This window comes from Equus asinus, chromosome 6 (genome assembly GCF_041296235.1).
Source record: "Equus asinus isolate D_3611 breed Donkey chromosome 6, EquAss-T2T_v2, whole genome shotgun sequence".
In the NCBI taxonomy this organism is placed as follows: Eukaryota; Metazoa; Chordata; class Mammalia; order Perissodactyla; family Equidae; genus Equus; species Equus asinus.
The window spans coordinates 47,524,412-47,539,642 of record NC_091795.1 but is presented as its reverse complement, the minus strand read 5'-3'; the positions used below and the strand labels follow the sequence as shown (position 1 = coordinate 47,539,642).

Below are 15,231 nucleotides of genomic sequence, written 5' to 3'. Positions count from 1 at the left end.
TCTTAGGTGATCGACCATCCTGGTTTGCTCAGGACTATTCCAGTTTTAGCCCTGAAAGTCCTGCATCCAAGGAAACCCTTCGTTCCCAAGAAAACCAGCCCAGCTGCTCACCCTAATTAGACACAGAACATAAGATTTTCACCTGTGGAATGTATCCTTTGGTGCTGCCCCCGTAGCTGGGTGGTTAAGTTCATGTGCTCCACTTTGGCTGCCAAGGGTTTCGGCGGTTTGGATCCTGGGCACGGACATGGCACCACTCAGGCCATGCTGAGGTGGCTTCCCACATAGCACAGCCAGAAGGACCTACACCTGGAATTTACAACTATGTACTGGGGGGGCTTTGGGGAGAAGAAGAATAAAAGAAAGAAGATTGGCAACAGATGTTAGCTCAGGTGCCAATCTTTAAAAAAAAAAGAAAGTACCCTTCAACACAGTGTTTCTCAAAGTGTGATCCCCAAACCAGCAGCATCAGCATCTCCTGTGAATCTATAGGAAGCAGGCAAATTTTCTGGCCCCTTCCCTGTCCTACTGAATGCAAAAGTATGAGAGTGGGCCCAGGAACCGGTAGTCTAACAAGCTGTCCAGGTGACGCTGATGAGTGATGAAGTCACGATCACTGTCAACTTGAGCACTGCTTGATCAAACAGGAAGTAAATAGATAAAGCCAGAAAGCAGACTACTAAGATGATCCCATTTCTATCCTTCTTTGGCTTTAACTTTCTTTGATTGCTTTAAATCCTCTAATTCTGGCTAAGCTCTCCTCCAGTTGAAGTAGTGGAGAAGGCATGGAGGATGCCTCTTCACATACCCTGTGGCTTCTCAACATGGAAGACTTGGTTGCCAGTCAGGTAGTTTCCAAGTAGCGCTATGTTCAGTGGCAGCATCACTTGTTAGTTACTGTGCACAATGTGTAGAGCAAATGAAAGAAATTCTTTCAATATATGAGTGAGCACAAATATGCCATGAATAGGTCCATGAACAAGAAGATAGTAGTGATACTTGAGAAGAGTGTCTTTTAGGAAGGATATGTCATGACTTTCTCGCTTGTTTAAACTGCCAGATTCCCAGAGACATGAAAGACAGGGCTAGACCCAATGCCTGCCTCCACATTATCCAGTTATTCAAATCCCTGAAACATCAATGAATCCAAAGTGAATTAACCAGGCGTATTTTGATAGTCTCTGCAACACTGAACGCTTTAGATAGGGTTCTTAGACAGTGACCATGAACTCCCTAGGGAGAAAAGTAGAAACAAAAGTCACTGAATGGTTCTCCTTTTTGAAGACATGGAATCTGAGTGGTTAAGTGACTTCCTTGGATGATTTTTTAGAAGGGACATCTTAGCCAAGAAGGGAAGTCAGGGACTTGGGACGTCTTCACACAGCTGGGGCCATTCAGGCTGGTGGCGTTCATGTTTAAAGACCTGAAGATAGTGAAGTTTTTGGATTGACTTACCAGACAGATGGAGTGATGGCTTCCAGCCATGAAATTCGCTTACTCTAGATGGCTATCAAGGTTAAAAGTTCTATTTTGAGATCTCCTCCATCAGGTTTTTGTTTTTCTTTTAATTTTTCCTAACATGGCTCCTAACTGGTTTCGTCGGCCTGGATAATGGCATTTATCCGCTGCTCTCTGGGGTGTTAGACCACGTAGGGGTAAAGGCGTGGGCACCATGCCAGAACACAACTCATGAATGGGGCCCGCCAAGATCAATTTCTGACTCACCAAGAAATGATGTGCTAGGATCCCTTACAATGCCAGCATGTTTGTCTAGGGCAATGAGTTGACCAAACGACCTTGCAAATCTGCCTCCTTCTCTTCTCTGTTTTCTCACGTATTGTTGCTCCATTAGCTAGCGACGAACAAACTATCCTCTTAAGTTGATCTCCAAATTTAAATAAACTAAAAGTAGTAATAGGAGACATGTGTAATGCTTACTATGTGCCAAGACCTCTTCAAAATGCCTTACGTATATTATCAACTCATTTAATTCTTACAATTGCCCTCTCAGGTAAGTATTATTACAATCCTCATTGTACAGATAAGAAACTGAGGCACAGAGAGGTTAGATTACTTGCCCAGGATCACACAGCTAGTAAGCAATACAACTGGAATTTGGACCCAGGAAATTTGATTCCAGCCTTTGTGCTCTTAATCACTTCCCTCACGTATCCCTTTTATGAATGGTAAATTAAACTGAGTTTCCAATCTTAACTTTTCCACTGCAAATATAACTACAACATGTCATCACACTGACCATAGCAAACCTTTCACCTGGATTCTGTTGGACAGGTACAGGTGATGTTACCGACTAATATCTAGGATATGAGCCGCTTGAAGGCCTTTCTCTAAGTCCTCTCTGTAGACTTAACACCTCACACATGGGAAGAGCTCACTAAGTGTTCCTCGAATATTATGCAAAAGCATTTGGAAAACTATGAAGCACTCCAAAATCTTTCTACAAATGCTCAAATACACCCTCATCTCTGTGCCAATCAGGATTATCTGTATCAGTATCTCTACTGTTTCCTTCTTTCTCTCTCTCTCTCTATATATATATCATGCATGCTTTGTACAGACATTCTTCAACCCACAGAGCTTTGTCAATCATTCCTCAGTCTCCCCTGTGGCTGCCGTGGTGGGGTGTCCCCAGCGGTGGTGCCCACCAATTCTCAGCTTGCTCAGGCACTCACTCTCCTCTGCCCATCTTTCCTCTCCTTTCTCACCAAGTAGAACACATTTCCACGGTATCAGCTTGGCCTAGTCAATGCTTTAAAAAAATCATTAAAAACTTAAAAATGCTTTTCAGTGGTTACAGAATAAAGTCAGCTAAAAGTAACACCACTGTCGTTATTGCATTAGTTGGTCATGATTTGAAATACAATGAACACAAAACCTTCATAGCATTAAGAAAGTGACTCTTTTATTAATATGATTTCTCTACCAACTTGTGTTTCAAATGGAATCCAAGTATTTATAAAACTAATTTTATTGTTAAGACCCAAAGCCAGCTTTTATTGTCTATGTAGCAATGTGTAAATGGATCAACCTATTTGTGAATGGGATAGATTTTTTGCAAGTTTCTGACATATTATCACATGAAAAACTAGTAGATATATAACTAGCCTCAGGTTTGTATTTCCATTGTCCGGGAGAATCATTTAGTCAGCTGTCTCTTACATAAATATCAACGCCCTGAATGAAAACTCAGTTCTTAGTTCTCTGGCCCAAGATCTTAGAAGAAATTGACCTCAACCCTGTGAAGCTGTGGGAGCCAGGAAGGTAGATCTGAGGAGGATGGTGCGTGGCTCCCGGATCAAGCCTCGTCTGTTCTGGGCTGACTGCCCAGAGCATTTCTAACAAGTGCGGATGCTAGTCCAGGTACCACACTTTGAGATCCTCCATTGCAGAGCATCAGATAAGCCTCAGGTAGGCTTGTTAGAATGTTCTTGTACAAGATTGGATAATTTTTCTTAAGAGAAGGAAGGCTGAAAGGAAATTTTTATCATTGCCCTTTATCAAGGTTTTGATAGATTATACCACTCTGGAGCTGGAAAATCAGTTGGTTCTTATGGGCCTAGCAGTTGGACTTCAGAAAGGAGGTGAAGGCAAGGAAAAAGCACCACCATTGGTGAGTGCCTGCTGTGTGCCTGGCACTGTACTGGGCACTTTCCCTCCATAATAGTCTCGTGGAGTCAACCATCCAGTGCAGTTGGTATTGTTCTCCCATTTTATAGCTGAGGAAACCATGGGTTAGAGGGCAGAGGGTCTACAACAGAGCTTCCCATTGGTGTGCTGGACCAGTGGTGCCAGGATGGGGCCTGAGGTGATTGGAGCACCCTGCTAGTCACCTCCTGAAGAGAAGACAGCCCCCTCCCCAAGCCCTGCCAGTTTATCCCAGGGTGCCCTGACTCTCAGTGAGCTCAGAGCCAGTGGCAGACACTTCTCATTTGTTCTCTGACATTCATAGCTCTGGAGGGCAGGGGCAGGGCTACTGGGGTGACCTCAGGAGCCTGCTCATGGCCAAAGGCAGAGAGAGCCGGAGATGGAAAGTTCTCAGGATTAAGGCTGAGGCTGAAATGCTAAACTAGTAAAAACTTCTCAGGTACCTTTGGGGAAAACAGACTCCCTTTCTGATAAGAAAACAAAAGGTCCCCGATGATCCTTGTGCGCCACCATCTCAGGATACAACTAAGAGAAAGAGGAGGACAAAACAGGACCCTCAGCCACCCCAGCTCCATGGAGCTGTCTCTCAGTGAGGCCGGAAGGTTGCCAGACTTTGTCCTTGGTGAATTGTGGCAGAACCAGAGATTTATGACCCGTATTTTAATAGTCTGTTGATTGCATGATTGGAGCTTCCTATGTTTTCGTCTGCTGGCTAAGTAGTTTGGTGTCTGCCCAAGGCCCAAATGCTGTAGCCAGACTCCAGGAGAGTCAATGGCTCTATATGTTGGGGAAAACTTAAGTAATTAGATTGACTTTCAGTTGTTGAGAGCATTGATTTTTTTTTAATTGCACTTATGGTTTATAAGACCCAAAATAGCCTTGGACAATGGAGCACAGGTTGCATTATTAGTTCTTTGGGAAACTCTTGGCATATTCTGCCCTCTAAAAGAGCCAGTTAGTATATTAGGAGCTTCTAGTTCAAGCCAAAGGTTTCCTTTGATACGACTATCGGACAATTGATACTTATATTCATTCTCATGGGAAGGTAACTTTCAGAGACTCTTAAGTTTCCACAAAGGTTCTGGAAGACAGTCTGCCTAAATAAGATATGTCTGAGGAGTTCTTCAGCCTCTCTTTTGTTCTGAATGTGATCTGTGATCTGCTGGCCCCTCTTCTCTTTCCCTAGGCACCTTTGTTTTCAGAACCTCCTACTAGCTCATGTTGGGGGGAAGGAAGGCATTTTCCAGGGAGACTAATCATTCCTCATGTTTATATAATGCTATTTACTCTTTAGTGTTATAGAGAACATTAAAAAAATATCCTAGGCTGCTCCTGCTTTTATAAATGAAGAATCGAGGCCTAGGGAGGTTAAGTGATTATCCAAAATGTCACAGCCAACAAGAGGCAGGGCCAGTGATTATAAATCCAGGGTCCTTGCCAGGATAGCCGACTAATCGATTTATGGGGATCCAGGCTCCATAAGGTCTGTGGAGAGCTCTTATTAAGTTTATCCAGGTATGTTACTTTTCTGCTATCTTCATGCATACGACTGGGTTGGGGAGACAAGGACACACTCAAATGAGAGTGTGGGAGATGAGCCACATCTCCTCAGTCCTCTCCTTAGGCGGGGTCTGGAAGGCTATGGAAAGGTGCCCTCTTCCCCATCTTTCTTCCAATTTAGAAACTAGGTCAAGAAACCAAAGCTAATGGAATCAACATAAAATAGATTAGCTCTTTCATTGGCCTAAGTAGTCCAGCTTAAGAAATATTTGGGAAAGATGATGCCAGGAAGACCAAGGTACTTATGAAGTTAAAATATGTATAAAGGATATGAAGATCGTGGCTGCATGGACCTGACTCTTTGAGGTGACACTTAGCCGAAGGACAGCCATATGCACCAGGTCGAGGAAAAGAAGGTTGCAAGGCCTGGAAGGCATTTGTTTTGGCCGTATATATAGGCCATGGGACTGGCACTGGTTACACAGATATACCCTAGGGAAGAGTGGAGAGGACTTCACAGCCTCCATGACTTCATTCCAGAAAGATTTACAGGACATGTACAGGGGTGGGTGTGCAGATATGAAACCTGCATGGCCCCGTTTCTGCGAGTTCTCAGTCCAGCAGGGAGATGAGAACATGGGGGCTGGAGGGGAGGTGGAGCCTAGGGTTAGGGCGGGCACTGTCAGCTCAGCCGGGGTTGAGGGTGATGAGCGCTATGCCCCGGGCAGGATGGCTGTGATCTTACTACATCTGCAGCCAGCAAGGCTCAGGGCTGGAGGATGACCTCAGTGCAGAGGGATGACCCCATGTTAGCTAACAGGTCCCTTTATGGCTTCATTCTTCCCTGCAAATGGCTTTCAGGTTCCTAAGGAAATTCAGTTGGGTTGCAGGAGTCAGTGGACTTTACCTCACACTCCCTCCTGTGCTTAGAATGCAAGACATTGCTTCAGAGATCATAGTTTCACAGCCAAAGTTCAGTGTACCTGGTCTGATATCAGAAGATGAATTTGAAATCAATGGCAATATTTTTCCCCACCCTGGAAGTGTGGTTTTATGTATTGTTGGCTAAAGGTATTGCTTAAAGCAATCTCCATCCAAAATCTCTTTAATAAGAAAAACATTTGACATTTATTGATCACTTACTTTGTGACAGGCATTGTATGTACATTAGCTCATTGAATCCTTCCAACAACCCTCTGGGTAGGTCCCATTATTATCACCAATTCATGGGTGAGTAACTGAAGCTGAGCAAGTAAATGATTAGCCCAAGATCACATAAGGCGGAAGTGGCTCAGTGGGATCTGTAACACCTGAGCCCATGCTTTGGGTCCAAGCAGCTTAGTCACCACCTGAACCTGGGTCTTTACCTGAACTAGTGCAACACCCAAGGCAAATTTCTGTTTCAGCCATTTTCAGAGGGATGGAAGGGGCCTCTCAGTTTTAGAAAACTGTATAGTTTGAGGAAATTATGTTTACCATCATGTTTACAATATACTTTTATATTTTAAAAATGACAATAGTAAAGACTCTTTCCTATGACCTTAATTAAGGGAGGGCACTCATCCATAATGCCCAAGGTGGGAGAAGCCACAGGCTGAGTATCTCTCCGTGGTGTGGCCAGCATGAAGTGGGAGAGGCATAACAGCACCTACCCACCCGGGTGATGGTGAGGGAAAGGAGACAATGCCTATGAAGCTCTTAGCCCTCTGCTCAATACAGTACCATAGTTGATTACTCAAAGATTTAGGGGGAAAGAGAAATAATTTGACTAAGTCATCAAAAGTATGTTTTATTATTAAAATAAATGGGCATGGATGTGACTAGAGTGAAAACTTTGCGTATAGTTTAAAAGATGTAGATCAAATTTCAAAGAAATTTGATGCCTATTATGGGGCCTCTTCAGGATCTGCCTTAGACATCTATCTCTCTCCTGCTTTGGGGGCTATTTTGATGAAAATGGCTAAGTTGCCATGTCCTAAAAAGTTCTTTTCTGTTTAATGCCTCCAGCACCCAGAAAAGGGGTGGGTGTGACTTCCCTTGAGATGTAAATGAAGGTTTTGAGACCGGGGCACCTAAAGCGGCCCATTTCAAGTTAGTTGTTTCCCAGAACTCCATTGTATCTACTGAAACTGGAAGTGCTGGGGGAGTGTCTGACTTCCAGACGCCATTTAGAAAGAGAACCCAGTGGGACAAGGGGTACTTTCTAAGAAGCGTGGCAAGCCTGAGGAATCTCGGTAACTTCTCGTGTGTTTGCTTTTCTCCTTTCTGTCTCCTTTTACAGATTAGCAGTAACCCCATCCAACGTCTCTTGTGAAGGGGCCCGACCTAATACCATTATTTCCTTTTGCAACCCTGAGGCCCAGAGAGGTTGTGCTATTCCTCACAATAAACAAAAAGTTAGGAGGTGACCTAGAGGTTCAAACACACGTCTTCCAATGTCTATTCTGACACACTTTCCACACTAGATGACCCACCTCAACAGGGCCCTTCTGGAAATCATGCTGTAAGTGAAGGCATTAAATGAGATGATCTATGTAAAGGCTGAGCACAGGGCCTGGCAGAGAGTAAGCCCTCAAAACATGTTAGCTGTTCAGATTCTTTCTTATAAGTAACTCAAAGAAGTGCATTTTGGGATCTAAGGGGATAGTACCTGACAGTTTTTTTGGTCCACTCACAGGTAGTGATGGTCTTCTTACTGTTGGGGCCCAAGGCAGGCCGCCCCCAAATATCCCATAATGGCATATTGATTATTTCAAATTAAAGTTCTTTGAGAAAGGAGCTGGTACAAAAAGGGCATTCTGACTCTCCTATCTGTGTTCCTCCTGAAGAATCTCCCTTGTGAAGGGTGCCCTCCCTGTGCCTGGAGGCTAAGAGAGACATCCTTACTACCAGTTTGGGAATTTAGAGCTAAGTCTGTACAAACAAATATTGTTACTTTTTTTACTAATTTACTACCCTAAACCCAAACTCTGCTTAAATTCCTTACTAATTAAGCACTCAAACCTGAGTTTCTTTGTCCTGTCAAATCCTCACAAATTTATTGTTTCTTTGTGTAAAAAGACATGTAAACAGCCTGCTTTGTTCACTCTCTGAGCATTATTTTTTGATGATCTCCCACGTGCACATATTAAATTGGTTTTTCTCCTGTTAATGTAGTCTTGTGTCAATTTTATTAATAGACTACCCATGAGAACTCAAGAGGGATAGAGGGAAGAATTTCCCTCTCCCTAACCTTACCTCATTTGGAAGCTGCATGGAACTGTCCTTATTCAGAACTATGCCATGTAAAAGCTGAAGTGTTTCTACAGCATATGAGGTCCTGGTAAATATTTAGTAATGACACCTGGGTTGGGGGGGGGCAGGGGTTCTTGACATAACTTTAAAACCAGTGGGGGTGGCATATTCACCAAGAAAAGGGAAATTGGCTATGTGGCAACTTTGTGCCCTGCTGAGTGAGATTTCCATGTTGAAAGATGAATTTCTAGAGCTAGAGCTAGTGTGGGGTTCCACACACAAGTCATCGCACTCAAGAAGAACTAGTTTGTAGGGAAAATGTTTTACTCAGAGGATCCAAAGGAGCAAAACCTCGATTCTTACTTACTGCTCCCAGGAAGCATGCCCAGACCAGGCACCCAGGTGGACCAGGTTGTTAAAGAAAAAAAGATACTTGTTAACGATGGTAAGGCAGGCTTTATTCAGGACCATCGCAATAGGTGTAGGGACCACTGCAATGAGATTTTACAGTGAGGGAGAGATTGGGCTCAACTCTGAATACACCTTGGGCAAGTAGGGGTTTATAGCCAAGGAGTGGGGTGAGGGTCAGTGGATGGAAAATTACTAAGAGGAAACATCAGGGGTAAGGAGGATTCTGGCCAAACCAACCTAACAGGATTCTTGCTGAAGGTAGGCCAGGGTGATCAGACATCACCTGGGGATGGTGGAGGATGAAGAAACTGATCAGATATCAAGGGTCAGGGGTTCTGGTTAAACTGACTTAGCAGGGTCCTTGCTAAAACTGGATTTTACAAGGAAGTGCACAAATGGGCCTAGAAGAAGATTCAGGAAACTGACTAGAGTTTGGTTAAGCAAAGAATCTTTGTCAAGGCTGTAACTCTGACATTCCCCGGTGCTGACCAGCTAGTGAGCTTCCTGGATGCCTCTAACCCTTGTAAGGGAAGTTATTCTTCTGGAAAGAACTTCGAACAGATTTACAAACACCCAGATTTGGGTGGGCGAGGAGAAGCCTCCTACGCAGGAAGGAGTCGTTGTCTTCCTGAAAGAATCAGCAGGCCAAGAGTAAAGGAAACCCAGTGAGGAGAAAAATCCATCCCTGGTGTAAGGAGACAGCTTGCATCTGACCACAAGAAGGCTAGAACATCATTTGGACTTCCTCAAGGAGGCTACAAGCACCTCCTGTCCATTATCTCCTTTCTTATGACACCATCTAGGGGAAGAGGGAGGTTTCTATCAATCTTTTATGGAGACGGGCCTCTGTGCCTGGGGAGGCCAAATGCCCAGGCCCGGGGGCACTGAGGCTACAGGCTCAGGGAGGCTGCCTTGCATTCCAGGACCCTGGGCTTTCCTCTAAATGCTGGGAGAGGCAGAAGCCCCCCTGGTTTCTATTAATCACATTTATTATCAAAGAGACGAGTGAGGAATTCTAGTTGTAAGAAGTTGACTTGGGAGAGAGCCTGGGATGGAGGCTCCCAGGTTGACTCTTTTCTGACCAGCCCCAGTTTAACAGTCAGGACCGATGTGAAGATCCTACCCTCTCCTCCCCCACCCCTTTTCCGGCCCCGACTAGTCTGAGGAAGAAGTCTACAAAGCCGGATTATTTTTAGCCTTTGAGGCGAGGCTGATTCACCCCTCCCCTCGCCCCTTCCTTTGAAATGTGGAGTCCTTTTCGCTTTCAGCCCTGATAGGGCACTTAGTTCTCTCCAGAGCTGTCCTTGAGTGAAGGAGCTCAAAGCTGCTCCAACGGCAGGATGGCGGGGCCACATCCCGTCCGGCAGGAGTGTGGAGGCACAGCTGACCAGCCATAGGAAGGGTTTGAAGAAGCTGAGTACTGGTGCTTCTGGCGGCCTTGATTTAACTCGTGAGTCCGTTTGTTCATCCAAGCAGTATAGGCAGGATCCCGTAGAACATTCATAGGGGGTCTGAGAGAGAGAAAGGGTGGGAGACAGGGAGGGAGAGAGAGAGGAGAGAAGCAGAGAGACAGAGAGAGAGCGTCAGCAGCAGGGTGCTATTTCCAAGGAAGTATGGATTGCTCAGGTAAACACAGAAATACCCTTTCTAGGATGAAAAAATGGCCCCACCACAGTTTTAGTTACTTAAAAAAGATAGGAATGTCTCTTTTAAGAAATTATCAAGAAATATTTCAAACTCACGAATGTTAAATATTGATTTAATATTTGATAAATATCAAATATTTATAACTCACGAATATGAACTCCTAACATCCTCATTTAATGTTTAGCCCTATTGAATTTCTCTTTTAAAAATTTTTAAGGAATAAAGCATTAAAATACCAGTTTCAGCCTTCTTGTGCTCTCTCCCCGCTTCCCTACCTTATCTGAGGGGCTGTGTATCTTTCTGGTCCATCATAAGTAGTTTCAAAGAAGCAAGGGACACGCAAACTTGTAAATTAGCTGCTGCCATTAAAAAGATTCCTTTGACTGCTTTCTGTCTTACAGGTCAGCAACGGCACCATTTCACCAGCACCATCATCATCAGTTCTGATAAAAAATGTCCCATATCCACTACCGACTGCAGTATAGTCTCCAAGTGGTAGATTGTGGGTCATGGACTGGGTCTGGAAGAGGCCTTACTAGAAAACTGAGACTCCAAGAGGCGAGATGTACACTCAGCTACAGGAGCTGGGAAGGAGCTGCGGGATCTCCCCAGCACCCCAGGACCCCGGCACAGACCCGGCACAGAGGAGGTCCTCTGTAAACGCTTGTTGCATGGTCGCGTCTGTTGATGAATGAATGAGTCAAATCCTGCCCACAGTGCACATATAGTTCCATGCCCTGGACTTCATCCTAGTCAATGAAAATCTATTAGGAGGGGGTTCATCTTGTTAATATAATGAACGGAATATTTCACAAAACTTTCTAACTATAGAAAAGTCTGCTTGGGATCTTTAATATAGTGTAGTTGGGTAGTAGGTTTTTATTAATACACAAGAGAAAATATTAGCTAGGAGAATCACACACACACACAAACTGAAGAAAGAAAGAAAAGTATTAGAACTCATAATCAATGTTTAGCACAGTCCAATAGAAACACCCAGAAGCTGCCTGCCCTGGGATGGTACATTCCATCCACTTATCAAACATCTACTATGTGCCAGGAAATAAAGAATGGATAATCACAGTCCTGCAGGAACCAGGGAGAGCCAGCACACATGCCTTTTACCTGGTGTGGCACTTATGAGCTTACTGGCTCCACTGAGGGGCACCGCTGGTGGCTGCGAGAGAGAGATTTCAAAACCCCCAGAGACACTAGCTTGCGGGTTGGGACTCAAAGCCAGGTTTCAGGTGCACCAGGCTCTAACTCAGCCCAGATTGCTTCCCAGAGTCCTCAGGAGATGGCATCAATTTCTCCCCAGGAATCCAGGTTGGGCAGAGGACAGGTGGCAGGAGGCCTGGGGTGGTAGCATGCAGGGCAGACTGATATCAAGACCACCTGGGGAGACACTTCACACTGTGGCTCTCGGCTGGACGGTCATAAAGAGATCCAGTGCTGAGTTGGTGTCAGGTGCTGCATGACTCACCGAATCCTGGTAACAGACCTGCGAAGTAGGAGCTGTTAAACCCCTGTGGACAGGTGATGAATCCAAGGCTCAGAAAGCTTAAGTAACTTGTCCAAGGTCACACAGGAGGAAGTGCTGGAGCTGAGGTTCTTTCCCAGGCTGGGGACTCCACAGCTCATGTCTTTTTTTTTTTTTTTTAATTGAGTTGTGATTTACATACAGTAAAATTGACCATTTTCAATGGTGTACAGTTCTGTGAGCAAATGCATACAGTTGTATAACCACCACCCCTATCAACATATAGAACATGTCTATCACCCTCGAAAATTCCTTTGGATCCCTTTATAATTAATTCCCTCCTTCGCTTCACTCACAGCCCTGGGCATCTAGTCATCCATTTTCTGTCTGTTTTGCCTTTTCCAGAATGTCATTTACAAGGAATCATATAGGTTTTTGAGACTGGCTCCTTTCACTTAGCAAAATACATTTGAGATTCATTCTTCTTCTGTTGCTCCATACCTCTGTTGTTTGTTCCTTTTTATTGATGAGTTCTATTACATTTTATGGACATGTCATGCTTTGTTTCCACGTAGTAGTTGAAGGACATTTGGGTGGTGCCCAACTTGGGGGGATTCTGAATAAGGGGGCATAAACATCTGTGCACAGGCCTTCATGTGAACTGAAGTGTTCATTTCTCTTGGGTGAATACCTAGGGGTGGGACTGCATGGCTCATGCTTCTCACCAGGTCTATGATGCTACAGAACTGGATATTCAGGACTCGGGAGATGCTAACAGCCCCTGCTGTTCGAGGAGAGCATGGAGAAAAAACGTTTTTGACTCACACTCTTCCAAAGAACTCAGAAATAATTTTTTTGTTCTATTCTTCACATTTGTGTGTGTGTGTGTGTGTGTGTGAAGAAGATTGGCCTGAGCTAACATCTGTTGCCAATCCTCCTCATTTTTTGCTTAAGGAAGATTGTCACTGAACTAACATCTGTGCCAATCTTCCTCTATTTTATGTGGGACGCCGCCACAGTGTGGCCTGATGAGCGGTGCTAGGTCCACACCCCGGATCCGAACCTGTAAACCCCAGGCCGTTGAAGCAGAGGGTGTGAACTTAACCACTAGGCCACCAGGTCGGCCCCCACATTTTTTAATATAGAAAAAATGATGACATTATAATCACAACAAAGTCTTAAGATTAAAGAAAGATTTTTGATCTGTGACGAGCGCTAAACACTATAAACACGACTCTGTTTTGTACTATTCGCAATCTTAGTTCTCACACTCCAGACAAAGCTCAACCTCCCACCCACCCTCCCCCCAACATGTACATTTCTGGATGTTTCCTCCATCACTTTGAAGGCCATTATGGTCAGACCCAGGAATTCAAACAGAAGAACGTGTAGATGAAATTTTCTTTCCACCTCTCTTTAGAATTCTGCTCTTTCCTCCCAGGTTTATTTTAAGTCTAATTCCATTCTCCCCCACTTCCGCAGCCCCCTCCCTTATTCTCACCCATCATCTGCTTTGGAAGAGAGAGCTAGATTCTCCACTGGAAGCCTCTTTGCTATATTTGGTTAAAATCTCTATATCGAGTCGAGGGCACTTAAGACATCAGCCAACCGCGTCACCCCACTTTGTGTTCTGATGTGTGTCTGTAAGAAGTGTGTGAAACATCCCACTTTTGATGAAACTGTTCTTCCCATTTTTACATGGTGAGTCACTGGCCCTCCCACAAGATGGGTTCTAGTGAATCGACAAAATGAAATAGGACTTGGTGAAAAGAATTCGCCTGCCATGCCTCCTCCACGTAGATGGCGGGGTCATTTTCTCCTCCTTCTTTGGGCTGGATGTATTGAGAACCTCTCAGAAGTAATGCCTGACTGGATACAATAGGAAGGTTCACATTCAACACAAACATAACCAAGGATCGAGGGAACCTCATTGATGTGCCCTACGGGGTCAATTTCAGAAGCCAAGCGATGTCTTTTGAGGTTCCTGAGTGCCTTAGTCTGGGTTCTCCTGAAAGCAGAGCCTGATAGGAAGGCTTAACTGTGAGTAGTCTGTTTAAGAGTGAAACAGGGAAGGAGGGAGAGCCAATAGAAGGATGAGCTGTTGAATTGGCCGCTACTAAGCAGGACCTTCTGAGAAGCTTTGTGAAATGTGTCTCGGGAACATCTGGGGTGGGAGAAGAAGAAACGGGGAAGGATTTACCCTTCTGCTCCCAGCCCCTAGAGGGCAAGCGTTGCCCCTTGGGCATCAATACGCCTGCGCTCACCTGCTCTGTGGCTGAGTGTGGGGAAAGCCAGGGCATGATCACCACCCGTTCACGACACAACGTCACTCCAACAACTGCTGTTAGTTGGGCTTCAAATTCTCTTGCTGAGTAAACGGCAAAGCTATTAGGAACCTTCTGGGACTTGGATCCAGCCTTTGTCTGCCTATAGCCCTCACTCCCTTACTGGGGAGAAGGTGAAGACAAGCAAAGAAGAAATCTCTCCCAGCACACGATTTGCAAATGAGGTCTCGATTGCCAAGCCTTCAGGGAAATATCTTCAACCCCCAAAGTTCGTGACTCCTGGGTTCCAAGCATGTAAGGGCTGCCAGTTACGCAGTGTCCTCTGGTGCCTAGTTTTCAGAGTGGGGAGCCGTGGTGGTCACATGCGTCATCTTACTCAATCAGCCCTGAGAGATGAAGCAAAGGTGACCTCCCTAGTATGTGATTTGTATTCCTTTATGCATGTCTTGGCTTGAAAAGCAGCCTCAGCGACTGTCTCTTAAACCTCGGTTTCGCTCCTGGTGAACATTTCTTTTTCATCCCCAATTAGCTTTGACTTGCAGAAGAGGGCAGGGCAGAATGATGAAGGGAATCATCTGGAAATTCCCTTGCTTTGTGGCTTTGCTCATGTCTGTCCCCTTTTATTCTCCCTTCCTGTCCCTGCTTCTGGGCATTGAGTTCTCCCATCCTTTAAGCCCAGCTTCCTCCAGGCTGTCTGTCCACTCCAGTTCCCAGAGGTCACCCTCTGCTCTCAAAACATAGCCCGCCTTCTGCTCAACTCGTTTGGCCATGCATCCCTTCTGCCTGATGACCCCTCTGGTCTTGTAACCCATTTTTTCAGGTACTTCTACTTTATCTTTGTCCCTCCCCCACCCCCACTCCCCTCCCCCAGTAGACTGTAAGCTCCTAGAATTTGCTTTAAATCTCTTTGTAAGCTCCACACGACTTAGTCCAGTGTCTTAGACACAGTAGGGATCAATAAGTACTTCTTAAATCAATAAATGAATAGAAAAGGGGACTTGTGAAAAT

The 15,231-nt window shown here is 45.0% G+C and overlaps 1 long non-coding RNA gene across 4 annotated transcripts in view; it reads left to right on the top strand.

Moving 5' to 3' along the window:
• LOC106828352 (uncharacterized) overlaps positions 1 to 12,736 on the top strand; it is a 42,218-nt gene extending 29,482 nt beyond the window's left edge. The window contains exon 8 of one of the 4 annotated variants that reach the window (XR_006529265.2): positions 10,860 to 12,736. This is a non-coding gene — a long non-coding RNA (uncharacterized lncRNA). The other 3 variants (XR_011504258.1, XR_006529264.2, XR_011504259.1) reach the window with 3 other exon arrangements.
• The last annotated feature ends 2,495 nt before the right edge of the window (positions 12,737 to 15,231 follow it).